General features: G+C 36.4%; 1 protein-coding gene and 1 long non-coding RNA gene across 7 annotated transcripts in view; both read right to left on the minus strand.

The window, feature by feature from the left end:
* LOC137237813 (carboxylic ester hydrolase) overlaps positions 1–18855 on the minus strand; it is a 140238-nt gene that overhangs the window by 40604 nt on the left and 80779 nt on the right. The window lies entirely within an intron of this gene.
* On the minus strand, positions 17639–18196 carry LOC137244178 (uncharacterized). The gene is made up of 3 exons (XR_010950830.1): positions 18092–18196; positions 17949–18030; positions 17639–17732 (listed from the first exon to the last, which is right to left on the minus strand). It is a non-coding gene; the product is annotated as an uncharacterized lncRNA (long non-coding RNA).

An 18855-nucleotide genomic window follows, 5' to 3' on the forward strand; every position in this document is an offset into this window, starting at 1 on the left:
GAGTATGTAATGTTCGGTTACACCCGAACTTAGTCTTCCTTACTTGTTAATAATAAATTATTGCTTTTGTACTCGTGTTTTTGAGATCTGCCATCACTGAAATGCATTTGACAGTTTACCTAAGGCACACCTTATTTATGTGACCGATGACTCTCGGTTGAATCGATAATTGCATCTGATTGCAAGTTAAATTTTTATACTCAGCTGAGCAGAGCTCACAGCGTACACCAATTTTGTTCACATAACGGTACCCCGTAACGGCATAAACTAATCGAGATAGATATAGACATGTATATATCAAAATGATCTGGACGAAAAAAGAAATTCATTTAGCCATATCCGTCCGTCCGTCAGTCCGTCATTCCGTAAACACGATAACTTGAGTAAATTTTGAGGTATCTTAATGAAATGTGGTATGTAAGATCCTGGGCACTCATCTCAGATCGCTATTTAAAATGAATGAAATCGGACTATAACAGCGCCCACTTTTCGATATCGAAAATATCGAAAAACCGAAAAAGTGCAATACTTCATTACCAAAGACGGATAAAGCAATGTCACTTGGTGCTTATGACGCAGAATAGAAAATTAGTAAAATTTTGGACAATGAGCATGGCACCGCCCACTTTTAAAAAGAAGGTAACTTAAAAGTTTTGCAAACTGTAATTTGGCAGCTGAGTATGTAATGTTCGGTTACACCCGAACTTAGCATTCCTTACTTGTTTTATCGTGCCATCATACCCACATCAGCATTTAAATAGTATATTATGTACATATGTGTATGAAAACGTTATGTAAGCAAATAGATTAATTATACTTAAGTATATTAAAATTTAAATAATTGTAGGTACATACATATGTACATATGTGTACAGGATGTATGGCGATGTATTCGATGTCGCTACGAAAAAGTGGAGAATGTGCCTCCAGGTTTGGGCACTTATGAAAAACTAAAAAAAAATGTTCCGACGCCTTGTAAAAACAGCGTAAATGGACTTAGTTCTTTGTCTTCTCCATTTTATTATCGATTTTCACTTTAGCACTGCGGCAAATCAAAAATTTGTTTGGAGATGTCGGTTTTAAGAAAACGTCAATAAAACCTGCAACATGAGTGAATACCTTTAAAACTTTATATTACCCATTGAAATCATTGATCAATAGGTGAGTTATAAAGAAAAAAAATGTTTGCTGTTGGGTGCTAAAATTAGTAAGGTAGTTTGGCGGCCGACATCGGAGCAAAGTAATATGAAAAATTTAGAAAACAGGTTTTTTTCAATTAGAATAAAGATTTTCTAAGCAGGGTTGCTCCTCGGTAGTGATTTGGCAAACACTCCGAGTGTATTACTGCCATGAAAAGCTTCGCAGTGAAAATTCATCTGCCTTGCAGATGCCGTTCGGAGTCAGGAAAAAACATGAAGGTGTCCTTGTAAGTATATTTAATAAAGATCCCGAAGCAAAAAAGGAAGAGAAGCTTATCCTAGATCTCTTCGGAGGTAAATCGCGCCAATTATTTATTTTATTTTTAGTTGGAAACTTTGCATTGGTGTCGCACTTTTGTAGCAAAAAGCGTGGTTGCCGGTTGATTTGGGGCCGAAGGAAATAGCCGTAATAGCAGCTGCAAAATGGAGAAAATGACATGCTACGAAATCGTTCGACATGTTCTGAAATTTTCAAATTAAAATTTGTCCGGTATTTGTACTTTCGAATACGATCAAATAGCGGTTTTTTCACGTACTGGGCATGAGTTCATTACATTTTCCTGTTTTGATTTGGGCAACTTTAACCGAAGTGGTTTAATGCTAAGTTTTTACAAGCAATTTAAAACAAGTAAGGAAGTCTAAGTTCGCAATAATACATGTACATATAGCTCTATTCTGAACTAATTTTCGTTTAAAATAAACAAAAAGCATACAGAGGCTAACACAAATGACCTTACGCGGATAATAATGCAGTTTTCCTTCAGATATGGGAATTTCCCTACTGTTTGCAAGTAAATATATACAAAAAAAATATAAAAAGGGTAGGGTTATTAATGAAATTGTCCAACTTTTACTAGAAATAGCTTATTACTTACGAACTTTTACAAAATCTTTTATATAAAAGAAGGTGATTTAACCGATTTAGTCCATTTTTACTGAAAATATTTCCTGTTAAAAGGCATACATGTGCACCAAATTTTTCGTCGAGTTATGGCTCCAGAAACGTTGGGAAATGCATTGTAAAAAAGCGGCAGTGCCACGCTCATTTATCAATGTTTGATTTTTTCCCCATTTCTTGTTATAATGGCACAAAATACGATTGGTACAAAACAATTTTTCGGTAAGATTTAACTTATTATTTTGGCCTACGAACCCTTTTTAAAGTCATTTATATAAAAGTGGGCCTTTAACCGATCTCAATTTTTTCTAGAAATATTTCCTGCTATAGGGAAAATTTGTGTACCCAATTTCATTGCGATTAGTTAATTTTTCTTCGAGTTATGGCTCCCGAATCATAGTAAATTGCTTAGTCATAAAAGGGGCGGTGCCACTCCCATTTTTTTAAATTTGCAGTTTTTCCTATTTATTGTTATTAATCCACTTGGGAGATGAAATACCATTGATACAAAGCTCTTTTTTGCAAAGATATGGCTTATTTTATTCGTCCACGACCCTATTAAAAATGTTTTATATAAAAGTGGGCGTGGTCCTTAACCGATTTCGTTAATTTTTCTTCAAAGCATTCCTTATAGTAAAGGCAACCTCTCTGCCGAATTTTGTTACTAAAGGTTTAACCACGCCCATTTTACAAAATGTTTCCAAATGTTTATCAAAGATCTCAGTAGCATTCCACACGTCATATTTCAACATTCTAGGTGTATTATTTACTAAACAATCAGATTTTTGGTGTTTTCCAAAATGTTATATATATAAAAAGTGGGCGTGGTTATCATCCGATTTCGCTCATTTTCAATGCCAATCTATTCTGGGTCCAGCTCGTGTACCGAATATGATGAAGATATCTCAATATTTACTCAAGTTATCGTGTTAACGGACAGACGGACGGACGGACATGGCTCAATCAAATTTTTGTTCGATGCTGATGATTTTGATATATGAAAGTCTATATCTATCTCGATTCCTTTATACCTATACAACCAACCGTTATCCAATCAAAGTTAATATACTCTTTGTGCAAAGCAAAGCATTATCCATATCAATAAGCATCAATTGTTAGTGCCTTAACCTAAAAATCGTAAGATTTTCATGAAAATGAAGAAAACGGAAAAAATTGCAAACATGTTCCACAAACAATAAGTCTGTTAGTCAAAATGTATCCAAAACAATAAATAAAATATACAAAAAGTTAATAAATTCACCAACTTAAATATTTGTAGGTTATGGATATAGTGAAAAACCAAAAACCAATTGGTTGGCTATGGTATGGATAGGGCGTTACGGTATCAATTACATTGATTTCAATAAGGTTGGTTGGATCAGCTGTTTTATGTGGATATGGATACGTCAACTTTGCCAGAGCTTTTACCCGAATTTCTTTTTTTCTTTAATGTTATTGATGTTAAAGAAAAAAGTTTACAAACGGCGATGGTTACTATGACATATTTCTGAATTTAACTTCTTCATCAGCTAGCTTTTCGGGAGCTGAGTATTGAACTCGAAATCTCCAACATTCATACTTTATACTAATGTAAAGGCAGTTTTGCCTATATCCACTCAGCCATATGAATGCCCCGCTGGGCGCTTTGCTATTAGTATACGGCAATACTTAGTGAAATTCAGAAACATGTCCTAGTAACCATCGCCGTTTGAAAACTTTGTAATTTTTCATCAATAACAAAAACAATTGTATAAAGCACTGTGGATAAGGCAAGTGTGATAACTTCTGCATAGACGTCAAAAATAGAACCGATCGCCTGATTTGTTATTGTCTATCGTGGTTTCATTCTGTATCTCTTTCTATCATCCGCTGAAGGTAGCCGGCCCTATACGCCGCCATATTGAACATCCTGTCAAAACGCTAAAAAGTAGCCATTTTGAATGAACATCCGGTCAGGCAGTTGACGGATGAGATATCACACTTGTTTTATCCACAATGGAATGAAGCAATATGAGCAGATATTTATCTCTTTAAGTTTACCAGATATTGGCATTTAATTGAAAGGAATTGAAAGTATTTTATATAATGATCAGGAATGGAAAAAATATGTATTCATTACCAAGTACCAGTAAAAAGTAATTGTACCTGATAATTAAATTTTTTAATTATCAAATACTCTTTCAATCTATGTAATGTCCATATTCAATTTAAGTTTTAATGATACTAAACCGACTCCATCGATTTCAAACGAAAACAAGCAAGAACGGGACTGTCTTCGGCTGTGCCGAAGACTTCATACCTTTCATGAATGGGGCTGAACAATAATCTTATCCCGTTCGTAATCTCCGAATAATCGGATGTATAAGATAAGAAATATATAGTGAACAGATCTACATACCTTAAAGATTTTTAAGATAAATATAAAATAAGCAAGTAAGGAAGGCTAAGTTCGGGTGTAACCGAACATTACATACTCAGTTGAGAGCTATGGAGACAAAATAAGGAAAATCACCATGTAGGAAAATGAACCTAGGGTAACCCTGGAATGTGGTTGTATGACATGTGTATCAAATGGAAGGTATTAAAGAGTATTTTAAGAGAGAGTAGGCCATAGTTCTATGGATGGACGCCATTTAGGGATATCGCCATAAAGGTGGACCAGGGGTGACTCTAGAATATGTTTGTACGATATGGGTATCAAATGAAAGCTGTTAATGAGTATTTTGAAAAGCAGTGATCCTTAGTTCCATAGGTGGACGCCGTTTCGAGATATCGCCATAAAGGTGGACCAGGGGTGTCTCTAGTTGTACGATATGGGAATCAAATGAAAGGTGTTACTGAGCATTTTAAGAGGGAGTGGGCATTAGGTCTATAGGTGCACGCCTTTTCGAAATGTCGCCATTGGGGTGGGCCAGGGGTGACTCTAGAATGTGTTTGTATGATATGGGTATCAAATGAAAGATGGTAATGAGTTTTTTAAAAGGGAGTAATCCTTAGTTCTATAGGTGGACGCCTTTTCGAGATATCGCCATAAAGGTGGACCAAGGGTGACTCTAGAATGTTTGTACGATATGGGTATCAAACGAAAGGTGCTACTGAGCATTTTAAGAGGAAGTGGGCATTAGGTCTATAGGTGGACGCCTTTTCGAGATATCGCCATTAGGGTGGGCCAGGGGTGACTCTAGAATGTTTGTACGATATGGGTATCAAACGAAAGGTGTTACTGATCATTTTAATAGGGAGTGGACATTAGGTCTATAGGTGGACTCCTTTTCGAGATATCGCCATTAGGGTGGGCCAGGGGTGACTCTAGAATGTTTGTACGATATGGGTATCAAACGAAAGGTGTTACTGATCATTTTAATAGGGAGTGGGCATTAGGTCTATAGGTGGACGCCTTTTCGAGATATCGCCATTAGGGTGGGCCAGGGGTGACTCTAGAATGTGTTTGTACGATATGGGTATCAAACGAAAGGTGTTACTGATCATTTTAAGAGGGAGTGGGCATTAGGTCTATAGGTGGACGCCTTTTCGAGATATCGCCATTAGGGTGGGCCAGGGGTGACTCTAGAATGTTTGTACGATATGGGTATCAAACGAAAGGTGTTACTGATCATTTTAATAGGGAGTGGGCATTAGGTCTATAGGTGGACTCCTTTTCGAGATATCGCCATTAGGGTGGGCCAGGGGTGACTCTAGAATGTTTTTGTACGATATGGGTATCAAATGAAAGGTGGTAATGAGTATTTTAAAAGGGAGTAATCCTTAGTTCTATAGGTGGACGCCTTTTCGAGATATCGCCATAAAGGTGGACCAAGGGTGACTCTAGAATGTTTGTACGATATGGATATCAAACGAAAGGTGTTACTGAGCATTTTAAGAGGGAGTGGGCATTAGGTCTATAGGTGGACGCCTTTTCGAGATATCGCCATTAGGGTGGGCCAGGGTGACTCTAGAATGTTTGTACGATATGGGTATCAAACGAAAGGTGTTACTGAGCATTTTAAGAGGGAGTGGGCATTAGGTCTATAGGTGGACGCCTTTTCGAGATATCGCCATTAGGGTGGGCCAGGGTGACTCTCGAATGTGTTTGTACGATATGGGTATCAAATGAAAGGTGGTAATGAGTATTTTAAAAGGGAGTAATCCTTAGTTCTATAGGTGGACGCCTTTTCGAGATATCGCCATAAAGGTGGACCAAGGGTTACTGAGCATTTTAAGAGGGAGTGGACATTAGGTCTATATGTGGACGCCTTTTCGAGATATCGCCATTAGGGTGGGCCAGGGGTGACTCTAGAATGTTTGTACGATATGGGTATCAAACGAAAGGTGTTACTGAGCATTTTAAGAGGGAGTGGGCGTTAGGTCTATAGGCGGACGCCTTTTCGAGATATCGCCATTAGGGTGGGCCAGGGGTGACTCTAGAATTTTTGTACGATATGGGTATCAAACGAAAGGTGTTACTGAGCATTTTAAGAGGGAGTGGACATTAGGTATATAGGTGGCCGCCTTTTCGAGATATCGCCATTAGGGTGGGCCAGGGGTGACTCTAGAATGTTTGTACGATATGGGTATCAAACGAAAGGTGTTACTGAGCATTTTAAGAGGGAGTGGGCATTAGGTCTATAGGTGGACGCCTTTTCGAGATATCGCCATTAGGGTGGGCCAGGGTGATTCTAGAATGTGTTTGTACGATATGGATATCAAACTAAAAGTATTAATGAGGGTTTTAACAGCGAGTGGCCCTTAGATGTATATGTGAAGGCGTTCTCGCGATATCGACCAAAATGTGGACCAGGTGATCCAGAAAATCATCTGTCGGGTACTGCTAATTTATTTATATATGCAATACCACTAACAGTATTCCTGCCAAGATTCCAAGGGCTGTTGATTTCGCCTTGTAGAACTTTTTCATTTTCTTCTACTTAATATGGTAGGTGTCACACCCATTTTACAAAGTTTTTTCCAAAGTTATATTTTGCGTCAATAAACCAATCCAGTTACCATGTTTCATCCCTTTTTTCGTAGTTGGTATAGAATTATGGCATTTTTTTCATTTTTCGTAATTTTCGATATCGATAAAGTGGGCGTGGTTATGGTCGGATTTCGGCCATTTTTTATACCAAGATAAAGTGAGTTCAGGTAAGTACGTGGGCTAAGTTTAGTAAAGATATATCGATTTTTGCTCAAGTTATTGTGTTAACGGCCGAGCGGAAGGACAGACGGTGGACTGTGTATAAAAACTGGGCGTGGCTTCCACCGATTTCGCCCATTTTCACAGAGAACAGTTATCGTCACAGAATCTATGCTCCTACCAAATTTGAGAAGGATTGGTATATTTTTGTTCGACTTATGGCATTAAAAGTATTCTAGACAAACTAAATGAAAATGGGCGGAGCCACGCCCATTTTGAAATTTTCTTTTATTTTTGGATTTTGTTGCATCATATCATTACTGGAGTTGAATTTTGACTTAATTTACTTATATACAGTAAAGATATTAACTTTTTTGTTAAAATTTGAATTTAAAAAAAAATTTTTTTAAAAAGTGGGCGTGTTCTTCATCCAATTTTGCTAATTTTTATTTAGCACATATGTAGTAATAGTAGTAACGTTCCTGCCAAATTTCATCATGATATCTTCAACGACTGCCAAATTACAGCTTGCAAAACTTTTAAATTACCTTCTTGTAAAAGTGGGCGGTGCCACGCCCATTGTCCAAAATCTTACTAGTTTTCTATTCTGCGTCATAACGTCAACCCATCTACCAAGTTTCAGCGCTTTAACCGCCTTTGGAAATGAATTATCGCATTTTTTCGGTTTTTCGAAATTTTCGATATCGAAAAAGTGGGCGTGGTTATAGTCCGATATCGTTCATTTTAAATAGCGATCTGAGATGAGTGCTCAGGAACCTACATACCAAATTTCATCAAGATACCTCAAAATTTACTCAAGTTATCGTGTTAACGGACGGACGGACGGACGGACGGACGGACGGACGGACGGACGGACGGACGGACGGACGGACATGGCTCAATCAAATTTTTTTTCGATCCTGATTATTTTGATATATGGAAGTCTATATCTATCTCGATTCCTTTATATATGTACAACCAACCGTTATCCAATCAAACTTAATATACTCTGTGAGCTCTGCTCAACTGAGTATAAAAAGACAGGCATGTCGTATGAGTAATATTTATCATTAACGCCTCGATTCTAGTGTGGTAACAACATTCTTCACCGCGGTAACGAAATCATGTGGCAACTTTTACACCCTTTTGGTATTCTACCCGCGAAAGTAGCCGGATAATTTTTTACCCACAAAAGTAGGTGGTTACATCGAAATAACCACACAACAGCTGTTGTTTAGAAAAAGGCAAAACTGAAAAATAAAGAATTGTAAGCGCAAATAAGTAAAGTTAGTAAAAGAATAAAAGTGTTGCCTCTTGCTATACATATGTATTTGTTTACATTATGTACTTTCACAGAATAAATTACAATATACTTTTGTAGAAACTTATCATGCATAATATGCATATACATACACATCGTCCCGTTTATTCGTTAACCTCGTATCTACAAGTGAGACATTTTCGGTAAAGCGAACACTGTTACCACACCATGTTTTCATTTGGGACCAAAATTCATCGAAAAAAGGACCAAATTTTTGTTTTATTTTATTAGTATTGAATACAAAATTTTAGGATGTTTCTACATAAAATTTTACTAAACATAGTGAAGACTTTCCTTTAATTCAAGCTGAACAAAAAAATATATGTGCATGCAACCAAAAATGTCTTTCACCAACCAAACGTTGTGAACCTAGTGTTGGTCACAAAGCTCTTGGTTCTAGAATTATCTTGTTGATTGCAATGAAATAAAATATATAGTGCAGTTAGGTTTTAGTAAGAAACGGTTCAAAATTTGCGTTCTGGTGTTGCCGAACTATGTATGTGGAAAAATCAATAAATCATAAACGAAACTAGGCAATTTTGTTAGTGCCATTTTTATAGATGCTTACTTTTTCCCTTAACGTTTAAACTTCATATCAGAGCTTAGATTCAGTAAGTGTGGGTTTTGATCTCAGGCCTCAGGGGTTCTGCTAGCACCTACGGGAATAATTTTATACAAAACATTTCTTCCGAAATCAAATTTCTTTTGCATTTGCTTCCTTATGCCTTCGAGTTAAAATATTTCTTGTGCCAAGATACTTAATTTTCAAATACCTCGCGTGGCTTAACACCACAATAGTCCTGGAATTCCTTGAACTCATTGAGCTGGGTGAGAAAGATTTAAATATCAACGTGCCATATGAGAAGTAATGCATAGAATTTCTTTCTATAAGTTTTGAAAGTGTTAGGCCCACGGCAGAGTACTCGCTATAAGCTATGCTAGGCGAGAAGTAATTTTTATTTTATATATATATTTTACATAGTATTGTATAACCGATCGAGATATCTAGCCGTTAATAATATTATGGCGGCCACCGTGGTGTGATGGTAGCGTGCTCCGCCTATCACACCGTATGCTCTGGGTTCAATTCCCGGGCAAAGCAACATCAAAATTTTAGAAATAAGGTTTTTCAATTAGAAGAAAATTTTTCTAAGCGGGGTCGCCCCTCGGCAGTGTTTGGCAAGCGCTCCGGGTGTATTTCTGCCATGAAAAGCTCTCAGTGAAAACTCATCTGCCTTGCAGATGCCGTTCGGAGTCGGCATAAAACATGTAGGTCCCGTCCGGTCAATTTGTAGGGAAAATCAGGAGGAGCACGACGCAAATTGGAAGAGAAGCTCGGCCTTAGATCTCTTCGGAGGTTATCGCGCCTTAAATTTATTTTTTATTTATTAATATTATTATAAAAAAAAAAAACAGTTTTTTTTATTAGTCGGTTATTTCATCAACAATTAACGACAATGTGTTTGCCAACACTTCTTTTTATAACCTGGCATAAATTATATCCTACGTGAAATGTTATTGTTCTGGTACATTTTATTGACTGAGCAATTTTTTATGGTGAGAGTTCCATTGCAGTAAATTCAAAATTATAGGGCGGCTAACGAAAGTGTGGCGAATTTTTGGGCAATATTGTGAATTTTTACCTGAGTGAAAAAGAAAGAAAAGTACCAATCGTGTCTACTGCCTAAAAAGGACCAAAATTGAAGAAATGGGACCAGCGGACCAAATGGGGTTGGAAGGGACCATTTTTGGTCCAAATGGACCAAAGTGGTAACCGCGAAAGCGAAGAAAACTACCTTTCCAATTTCTCCACAGACACTGGTGTTTTTCGGTAATGACAGCGTTACCACTTAGGCCAGAATCGGGGATAAAAGAACTGGTAACGATATTCGGTTACATAATGTTCTGGGTACTATTTTACCGGTAGCGCTCAGAATCGGGCGTAAGTTGAAATTTTCAGATGCAACGTTGTTCTATTTATCTGTATTTATTTCAAAATCTGCGTGTTAGTGTTAGGCGAATGGAATGAAATGAAAACACAAAACTTAGCAGTTTTTGTGTGTTGTAAGAAAATGTTGTCAATGTATTGGTTTCGTTTCGAGTTTTCAAGCTCCTTGTGACAATCCCTACTCCAGTGAAATGGAAAACAAATAATAAAAAAAATATTTTTTAAGTTAAACGGTTTTATTGAAAACAATAATTACATGAAGAAATAATAATACTAAAAGCTAGAAAATAATTAGGTAGGTACTAATCATCACACTCCTCATCAATCTAGGGCGTTGATCAGACAAATAAATAAAAGCGTTGGGCGCGTGAAATTTCTAAAAATGTGAGGCGTAGCATAACCTGATTAAGGTTCAGTTGGTCTTATATATGACTATCAATAGAAATTTGATGCGTCCAAAGCTTTTATTTAATTGTCTGATCAACGCCCTAGATTGATGAGGAGTGTGATGACTAGTACCTAGGACCTACCTAATTATTTTCTAGCTTTTAGTATTATTATTACTTAATGTAAGTATTGTTTTCAATAAAATCGTTTAACTTAAAATTTTTTTTTTTATTATTTTATTTTCAACTTTTTAGGCTTTATTTAATTGTCCATTATTTCTCATTCTATTTAGTGACTCATTATTACAAGGACTCTTTCCTGGCAGTTTGTTACAATCTAAGTCCTCAATACATAATCCTTCCAAAGACTTTACTCGACTCTGCGCCACGTATGCTTGTCTCTCCTCGAACTCCAAAATATTTTGATGTCACTTCTACCGGACTGTATGTAATATTTGTTCCAAATATGAGCCAAACCGGACATCATAGGTCGCTTTTTATTCATGTATGTGTTATGTGTTCCAAATATGGACCAAATCGGACCACAAATACGATTTTTTGAATATCTCGATCCTTGCGCCACCTAAAGGTGAGTTTTTTCATACGTCGCTTTCTATTCATGTATGTATTATGTGCTCCAAATATGAGCCAAACCGGACATCATAGGTCGCTTTTTATTCATGTATGTGTTATGTGTTCCAAATATGGACCAAATCGGACCACAAATACGATTTTTTGAATATCTCGATCCTTGCGCCACCTAAAGGTGAGTTTTTTCATACGTCGCTTTCTATTCATGTATGTATTATGTGCTCCAAATATGAGCCAAACCGGACATCATAGGTCGCTTTTTATTCATGTATGTGTTATGTGTTCCAAATATGAGCCAAATCGGACCACAAATACGATTTTTGTGAATACCTCGATACTTGCGTCACCTAGCGGCGATTTTTTTCATAGGTCGCTTTCTATTCTTGTGTGTATTATGTGTTCCAAATATGAGCCAAATCGCCATCTGTCGGTGTGGTATGTAAAGCAAAACATAACAGAGTATTTGTACAAATTGCCACTTTTAAAACAGCATAAGAGTTCAGTTCTATTTTGACTTGACTCAGCATCGTGTCATTATATTCATCTGGCTATGAACTGGTATAAAAGCAACAACGTAAATAATGTTTAAAAAGATCACAACCCCCCAAACTGCCCAAAATTGCGTCCTATTGAAAAATGTTGGGTTATGGTTAAAACAAAATTGCTTAAAACAGCGAGTTCTATTAAATCAGCAGATACCGTGAGGAACACCGATGCCCATTGCCTTATGAAAGGGATCAACTGAAATATGAAAATAATTAAAACGCCCGGAGTGGCTTAGAGTCTGGCAATTATTTGATTCTTTATTGGAAAATGCTTTTTCTTTTATACAAAATTTCTTACATTACAAATACGTATTTACACTAATACTTACAAACTAAAAAGTACCTACATTCCTAGTGCATATATGCCAAGTCAGCATATTATTATTATAGTGACCTATGTATGGTCACATGTAATTAGATACATATAGATTAGAGATATACGCCGCCGACAAACGCCGCCGCCGCCACCGATTAAGGTCGTTTTTCGTACGCCGCCGCCGAATGTCAAAAATATCGGCGCGGCGGCGGCGGCGGCGTCCGGCGCGTTAATATATTTTCTACTCGTTTAAGACTGTTTAGGCCGTTTATTGTTCATGTCGAAAATTGGTTGGATATGATCGAAAGTGGTATCAACGGATGCGCATCACTGCCAGTAAAAAAAAACTAATTGCGAAATTTAACTCTTTCTCACTGTTCAAAAGTTATTTTGAAAAAAACAGACGTTTTCGATGTCACGGACTTTGCATCACCCAATTCACCAAGTTATTAAAACAAAACACTAAAAGAAAAGTTATATAATAAATTTATATGCTCACTTTGCATATTTTTTCCAAAAAATAATGAACAATGAATTCAAATAAAATTACCCAAGGTGTTTCAAATTGTTTTCAAATTGTCCTCAAGTTGTTAAAAAAGCAAAAAAAGTGCCGATTTTTTAAAAAATTTTATATTGCGATTGGCCGAAAGAATAAGCCAAATCAGTGATGCAAAATCCTTTAGTAGGTTCTAGGGGCATAAACACTCCTTTGAAATGATTCTTCTTACCTCATACTTAAGTTGAGGATATATGTACGTATGAGAAGGTTTTGAAAAATCATTTGGGCTTACGTTCAAAAATCTGTTGATTTGCGAAACTATACAATAGCGTCTGAAATGTTAATTTTAATTTTCACACTTCATCCTTCAACACCCAAGTCTCCCGGTTTGACATAAGATGGCGGCCCTATCCAAAACTAGTCCCTTGGAGTGAATCACATTGATTATAGCCTATCAACCAAGTTTAAATATCACCTACACGTTACGGCTCCTTTTACAAATGTGAATACGTAGGCACATAATATGTATTTACCAGGTGAGGCTTTGTCCTTCGCAAGAACACTCAAAGTGGTGAAGCAAAAGCTTTCCCAAGAGAGTCAAAATAATGATCGTGTGTGCTACTACCCTAACATAGTGGACAGTCGAACCAGTCTGAAAACTGAAGCTACGCGGTCATCCATAATGGTCACTCTCTAACGTTTCAAGGTGTTTCTCTGGTGTAGCTCGGCAGCATAGTGGGACAAAAGCATCCGTTGGAAAGTCTTCGGAACTACACCTAGAGCTTCTAGGAAAATGACGTCGATGAAGGTATGAGTTCGAAGTCGCAGTCCTATAGATTCTGTGCTGGCATATAGTGTGAGGGTCAGGAGGCGTGGTAGCGACTGGTGGTCGGGATAGCTACTGTTCGCACATCGGGAATTGTAGATCTTATAAACAGCCGAATAAACTGGAGGCGCCCTGTGCCACGAGAGTCAAGAGTATTAATAGACCATTAATAGCAACCGTAAGTCGCCGAAGCCTCTCTGGAGTAAGTGAACAAGGGACATTCCCTCCGCAAGGAGCTACTCCTGAAAATTGAACGGTCTGCGAGATCTTGAGGCAAAAACCACGGATCTTTCCGAATTGGCCAATACGTTGATTTCCTTAAATACATACAAACAAAACCTTTCCTAAATAATATTTTTTTTAAATAGAAAATTCAAGCTTTTTAAAGTAAGAAAACCGGCGTACGTCAGCGCGCCGCCCACGCCGCCACCGCCGGTATATAATAGAGCCTACACCGCCGCCGCCGATAAAGTGATCGGCGTAAACCCCTAATATAGATATTAAGTACATATAAATATTTTGGCAGTCGCATTGACCATTGATTGATCGATAAGTGTGTTGGTCAATGTGTCGGGTTGACAAATGTAAACAAATATGCATTGCATGTGCAAGCATTAACAACCCATTGGTGAACTCCCGCTGAGAATACATAAATATTTGGGTCGGTACATTTAGCTATTTGTGTGGTCTGTGCGTGTGTATTTTGTATTGTTAAATACAATTAAGAATGAGGGGCATTTCCATGTAACGCTACACAACTCTAAGCTGCGCCATTTTGTTTACAATCAACTAATTTTAATTTTGTTGTTTAATAAAGTGTCTTTAATAATAAACAAAATAAAGCTTAATTTTTGTTGTAAGCTTTTATACCTTTCCTCTATAAACAAATTTTTTCCGACCAATATTCACCCCTATTCTGCATTTCGATTACGTTCCCGTTCTACGCTCCGCTTCAATCGAAGTTTGGTATTCTGCATTACGACGGAATTGTAAAGAGAAGAGGAAGAGCAAATGATTTTTCGAAATCAGCTGTTGGTACGGAATGTGTGAACATTGGAACAAAATAAATTAAAGAAAATTTGTAAAAAATACTGAAAAACGTTTATATTTTATTATCCACGCCATTTTGTGCAAAAAAAAGCAATAGAATATATTGCCGCAGTGTTATATTTTTTTGAGTGAAGTGCTTTCATAATTGTGTGTTTTTGTCGTTCTTTTGGCCAATTCCCTGCCGTGGCCACCAAGTTTTGTTAAAACGGATTCCTGCACGAATATAGTTGACATTTTCTGAATTTTAAGGATGCTAATTTCATTGCACTGGCCTAAAATACTTTATAAAGGTTTATTTATTCTTTCCGCAAGGATTGTTTACGTTTTCGCTTCATCTTCCTCTACGCCGGCAGCTTGCTTTGGCATATAACTGGACCCAACGAACAGACACAAATTATAGCTGTCTATTATAATGGATCCAATAGCAACGGCATTATTTATGGAGTTGGAAAGCAGCGAATACGAAAATGGCCAGGCGAGAATGGAAAGGTAAATATTGCGAGATTTGTGTAATCCATTTGAGATGAGTGACGAATTGTAAGAAATTGAACTTAAAAGTGGTAAAGTTTAATGACTTATTTTCTTATTTAGGTTCAAAAAGAACTTTCGACTGAATAAGGATGCTTTCAAGTATGTGTTAGATACTTTTGCGGGGCAAATGCGTCCAAGGACTTCGACATCGACATGTTGTTTTTGACCTGGAAACATATAAAAAACAATCATCACCAAGCCCTATACGTTTCTTAACAAGTTTTACTTACATTTTTGTTAAAATTCTGTTATAAATTAATAAAAAAATAAAAATAAAATATTTTTCTGCCAACTAATTTGCAATTTAGAAAAACGGAACTACGATCGAAATGCAGAATACAAAAAATCCAACGATTCGAAGTTGGATCGAAAGAGATTGGAACACAGAATACCAAAATTGTCAAATCGAAAAAATTCCAATCCAAGTCGAAATGCAGTTGGGCTGATTATACTGGCTAGTATGGCATCTGGTACGATTCTATGATTAGTTTGTCAACAGGTATGATGTTGATGCAGAGACTGGAAATTGATATTTCGTAGGACATCGCCGTGTTAAAAATACGAGTTGTTAATATGGAAAAAAGACAGATGTAGTTGGGATTTTTGGAAAACTAGTATTATTCTAGTCTATCACCCCTATTCTGCATTTCGATTACGTTCCCGTTCTACGCTCCGCTTCAATCGAAGTTTGGTATTCTGCATTACGACGGAATTGTAGAGAGAAGAGGAAGAGCAAATGATTCTTCGAAATCAGCTGTTGGTACGGAATGTGTGAACATTGGAACAAAATAAATTAAAGAAAATTTGTAAAAAATAATGAAAAACGTTTATATTTTATTATCCACGCCAAATTGTACAAAAAAAAGCAATAGAATATATTGCCGCAGTGTTATATTTTTTTGAGTGAAGTGCTTTCATAATTGTAAGTGTGTTTTTGTCGTTCTTTTGGCCAATTTCCTGCCGTGGCCACCAAGTTTTGTTAAAATGGATTCCTGCACGAATATAGTTGACATTTTCTGAATTTTAAGGATGCTAATTTCATTGCACTGGCCTAAAATACTTTATGAAGATTTATTTATTCTTTCCGCAAGGATTGTTTACGTTTTCGCTTCACCTTCCTCTACTCCGGCAGCTTGCTTTGGCATATATCTGGACCCAACGAACAGACACAAATTATAGCTGTCTATTATAATGGAATCAATAGCCGCGGCATTATTTATGGAGTTGGAAAGCAACGCATACGAAAATTGCCAGGCGAGAATGGAAAGGCAAATATTGCGAGATTTGTGTAATCCATTTGAGATGAGTGACGAATTGTAAGAAATTGAACTTAAAAGTGGTATAGTTTAATGCCTTACTTTCTTATTTAGGTTCATAAAAAACTTTCGACTGAATAAGGATGCTTTCAAGTATGTGTTAGATACTTTTGCGGGGCAAATGCGTCCAAGGACTTCGACATCGACATGTTGTTTTTGACCTGGAAACATATAAAAAACAATCATCACCAAGCCCTATACGTTTCTTAACAAGTTTTACTTACATTTTTGTTAAAATTCTGTTATAAATTAATAAAAAAATAAAAATAAAATATTTTTCCGCCAACTAATTTGCAATTTAGAAAAACGGAACTACGATTGAAATGCAGAATACAAAAAATCCAACGATTCGAAGTTGGATCGAAAGAGATTGGAACACAGAATACCAAAATTGTCAAATCGAAAAAATTCCAATCCAAGTCGAAATGCAGTTGGGCTGATTATACTGGCTAGTATGGCATCTGGTACGATTCTATGATTAGTTTGTCAACAGGTATGATGTTGATGCAGAGACTGGAAATTGATATTTCGTAGGACATCGCCGTGTTAAAAATACGAGTTGTTAATATGGAAAAAAGACAGATGTAGTTGGGATTTTTGGAAAACTAGTATTATTCTAGTCTATCACCCCTATTCTGCATTTCGATTACGTTCCCGTTCTACGCTCCGCTTCAATCGAAGTTTGGTATTCTGCATTACGACGGAATTGTAAGAGAAGAGGAAGAGCAAATGATTCTTCGAAATCAGCTGTTGGTACGGAATGTGTGAACATTGGAACAAAATAAATTAAAGAAAATTTGTAAAAAATAATGAAAAACGTTTATATTTTATTATCCACGCCAAATTGTACAAAAAAAAGCAATAGAATATATTGCCGCAGTGTTATATTTTTTTGAGTGAAGTGCTTTCATAATTGTAAGTGTGTTTTTGTCGTTCTTTTGGCCAATTTCCTGCCGTGGCCACCAAGTTTTGTTAAAATGGATTCCTGCACGAATATAGTTGACATTTTCTGAATTTTAAGGATGCTAATTTCATTGCACTGGCCTAAAATACTTTATGAAGATTTATTTATTCTTTCCGCAAGGATTGTTTACGTTTTCGCTTCACCTTCCTCTACTCCGGCAGCTTGCTTTGGCATATATCTGGACCCAACGAACAGACACAAATTATAGCTGTCTATTATAATGGAATCAATAGCCGCGGCATTATTTATGGAGTTGGAAAGCAACGCATACGAAAATTGCCAGGCGAGAATGGAAAGGCAAATATTGCGAGATTTGTGTAATCCATTTGAGATGAGTGACGAATTGTAAGAAATTGAACTTAAAAGTGGTATAGTTTAATGCCTTATTTTCTTATTTAGGTTCATAAAAAACTTTCAACTTAACAAGGATGCTTTCAAGTATGTGTTAGATACTTTTGCGGCGCAAATACGTCCAAGGACTTCGACATCGACATGTTGTTTTTGACCTGGAAATATAAAAAACAATCATCATCAAGCCTTCTACGTTTCCTAACAAGTTTTACTTACATTTTTGTTAAAATTCTGTTATAAATTAATAAAAAAATAAAAAGAAAATATTTTTCCGCCAACTAATTTGCAACTTAGAAAAACGGAACTACGATCGAAATGCAGAATACAAAAAATCGAACGATTCGAAGTTGGATCGAAAGAGATTGGAACACAGAATACCAAAATTGCCAAATCGAAAAAATTCCAATTCAAGTCGAAATGCAGAATTGGGCTGTATAACTAGTTGGTTTGACTGCAAGGTACTGTCTTTGCTCTTAAAACATTTCACATCATGATCATCGAGTTTGTATCAGACTTTTAAGTAAGCTTTTAGCAAATCGTCGTCTCAGATGAAGAAAACTGGATGAAAAAAAAGATTACGATATATGTAAGTGCTTTAAAACCACCGAAATGTCAATATAAATGTAATTATTAACTACTCTATGTCAATTCGGTGAACTTACATTGAGTTCATTTATGTAATATTTTTCTCACTAAGCACGTTGCAAAAATTTGCGTTTATTTTCGCATGCCGTAATTTTATAGTCTTTGCTTTTGTATGTATTTTTCAAATTAAAGATTTCAAGTTCAACTTAAGTGTGCTTCAAGTTCGGACTTGTAGTTTAAAATATTATTTTTTTGTACATAATCCGTTCACAAAAGTATCGCCATGAAGATGTTATGATGCAAATCAGTTAAATATTAAACAATTTGTGTCTTCGCAAACTTTTTAATGTATTTAAATCCGTATAACAGTTTTTCTGCATATTTTTGAGGGTGTA

Source organism: Eurosta solidaginis, chromosome 1, assembly GCF_040869045.1.
Source record: "Eurosta solidaginis isolate ZX-2024a chromosome 1, ASM4086904v1, whole genome shotgun sequence".
NCBI classification, from domain to species: domain Eukaryota; kingdom Metazoa; phylum Arthropoda; class Insecta; order Diptera; family Tephritidae; genus Eurosta; species Eurosta solidaginis.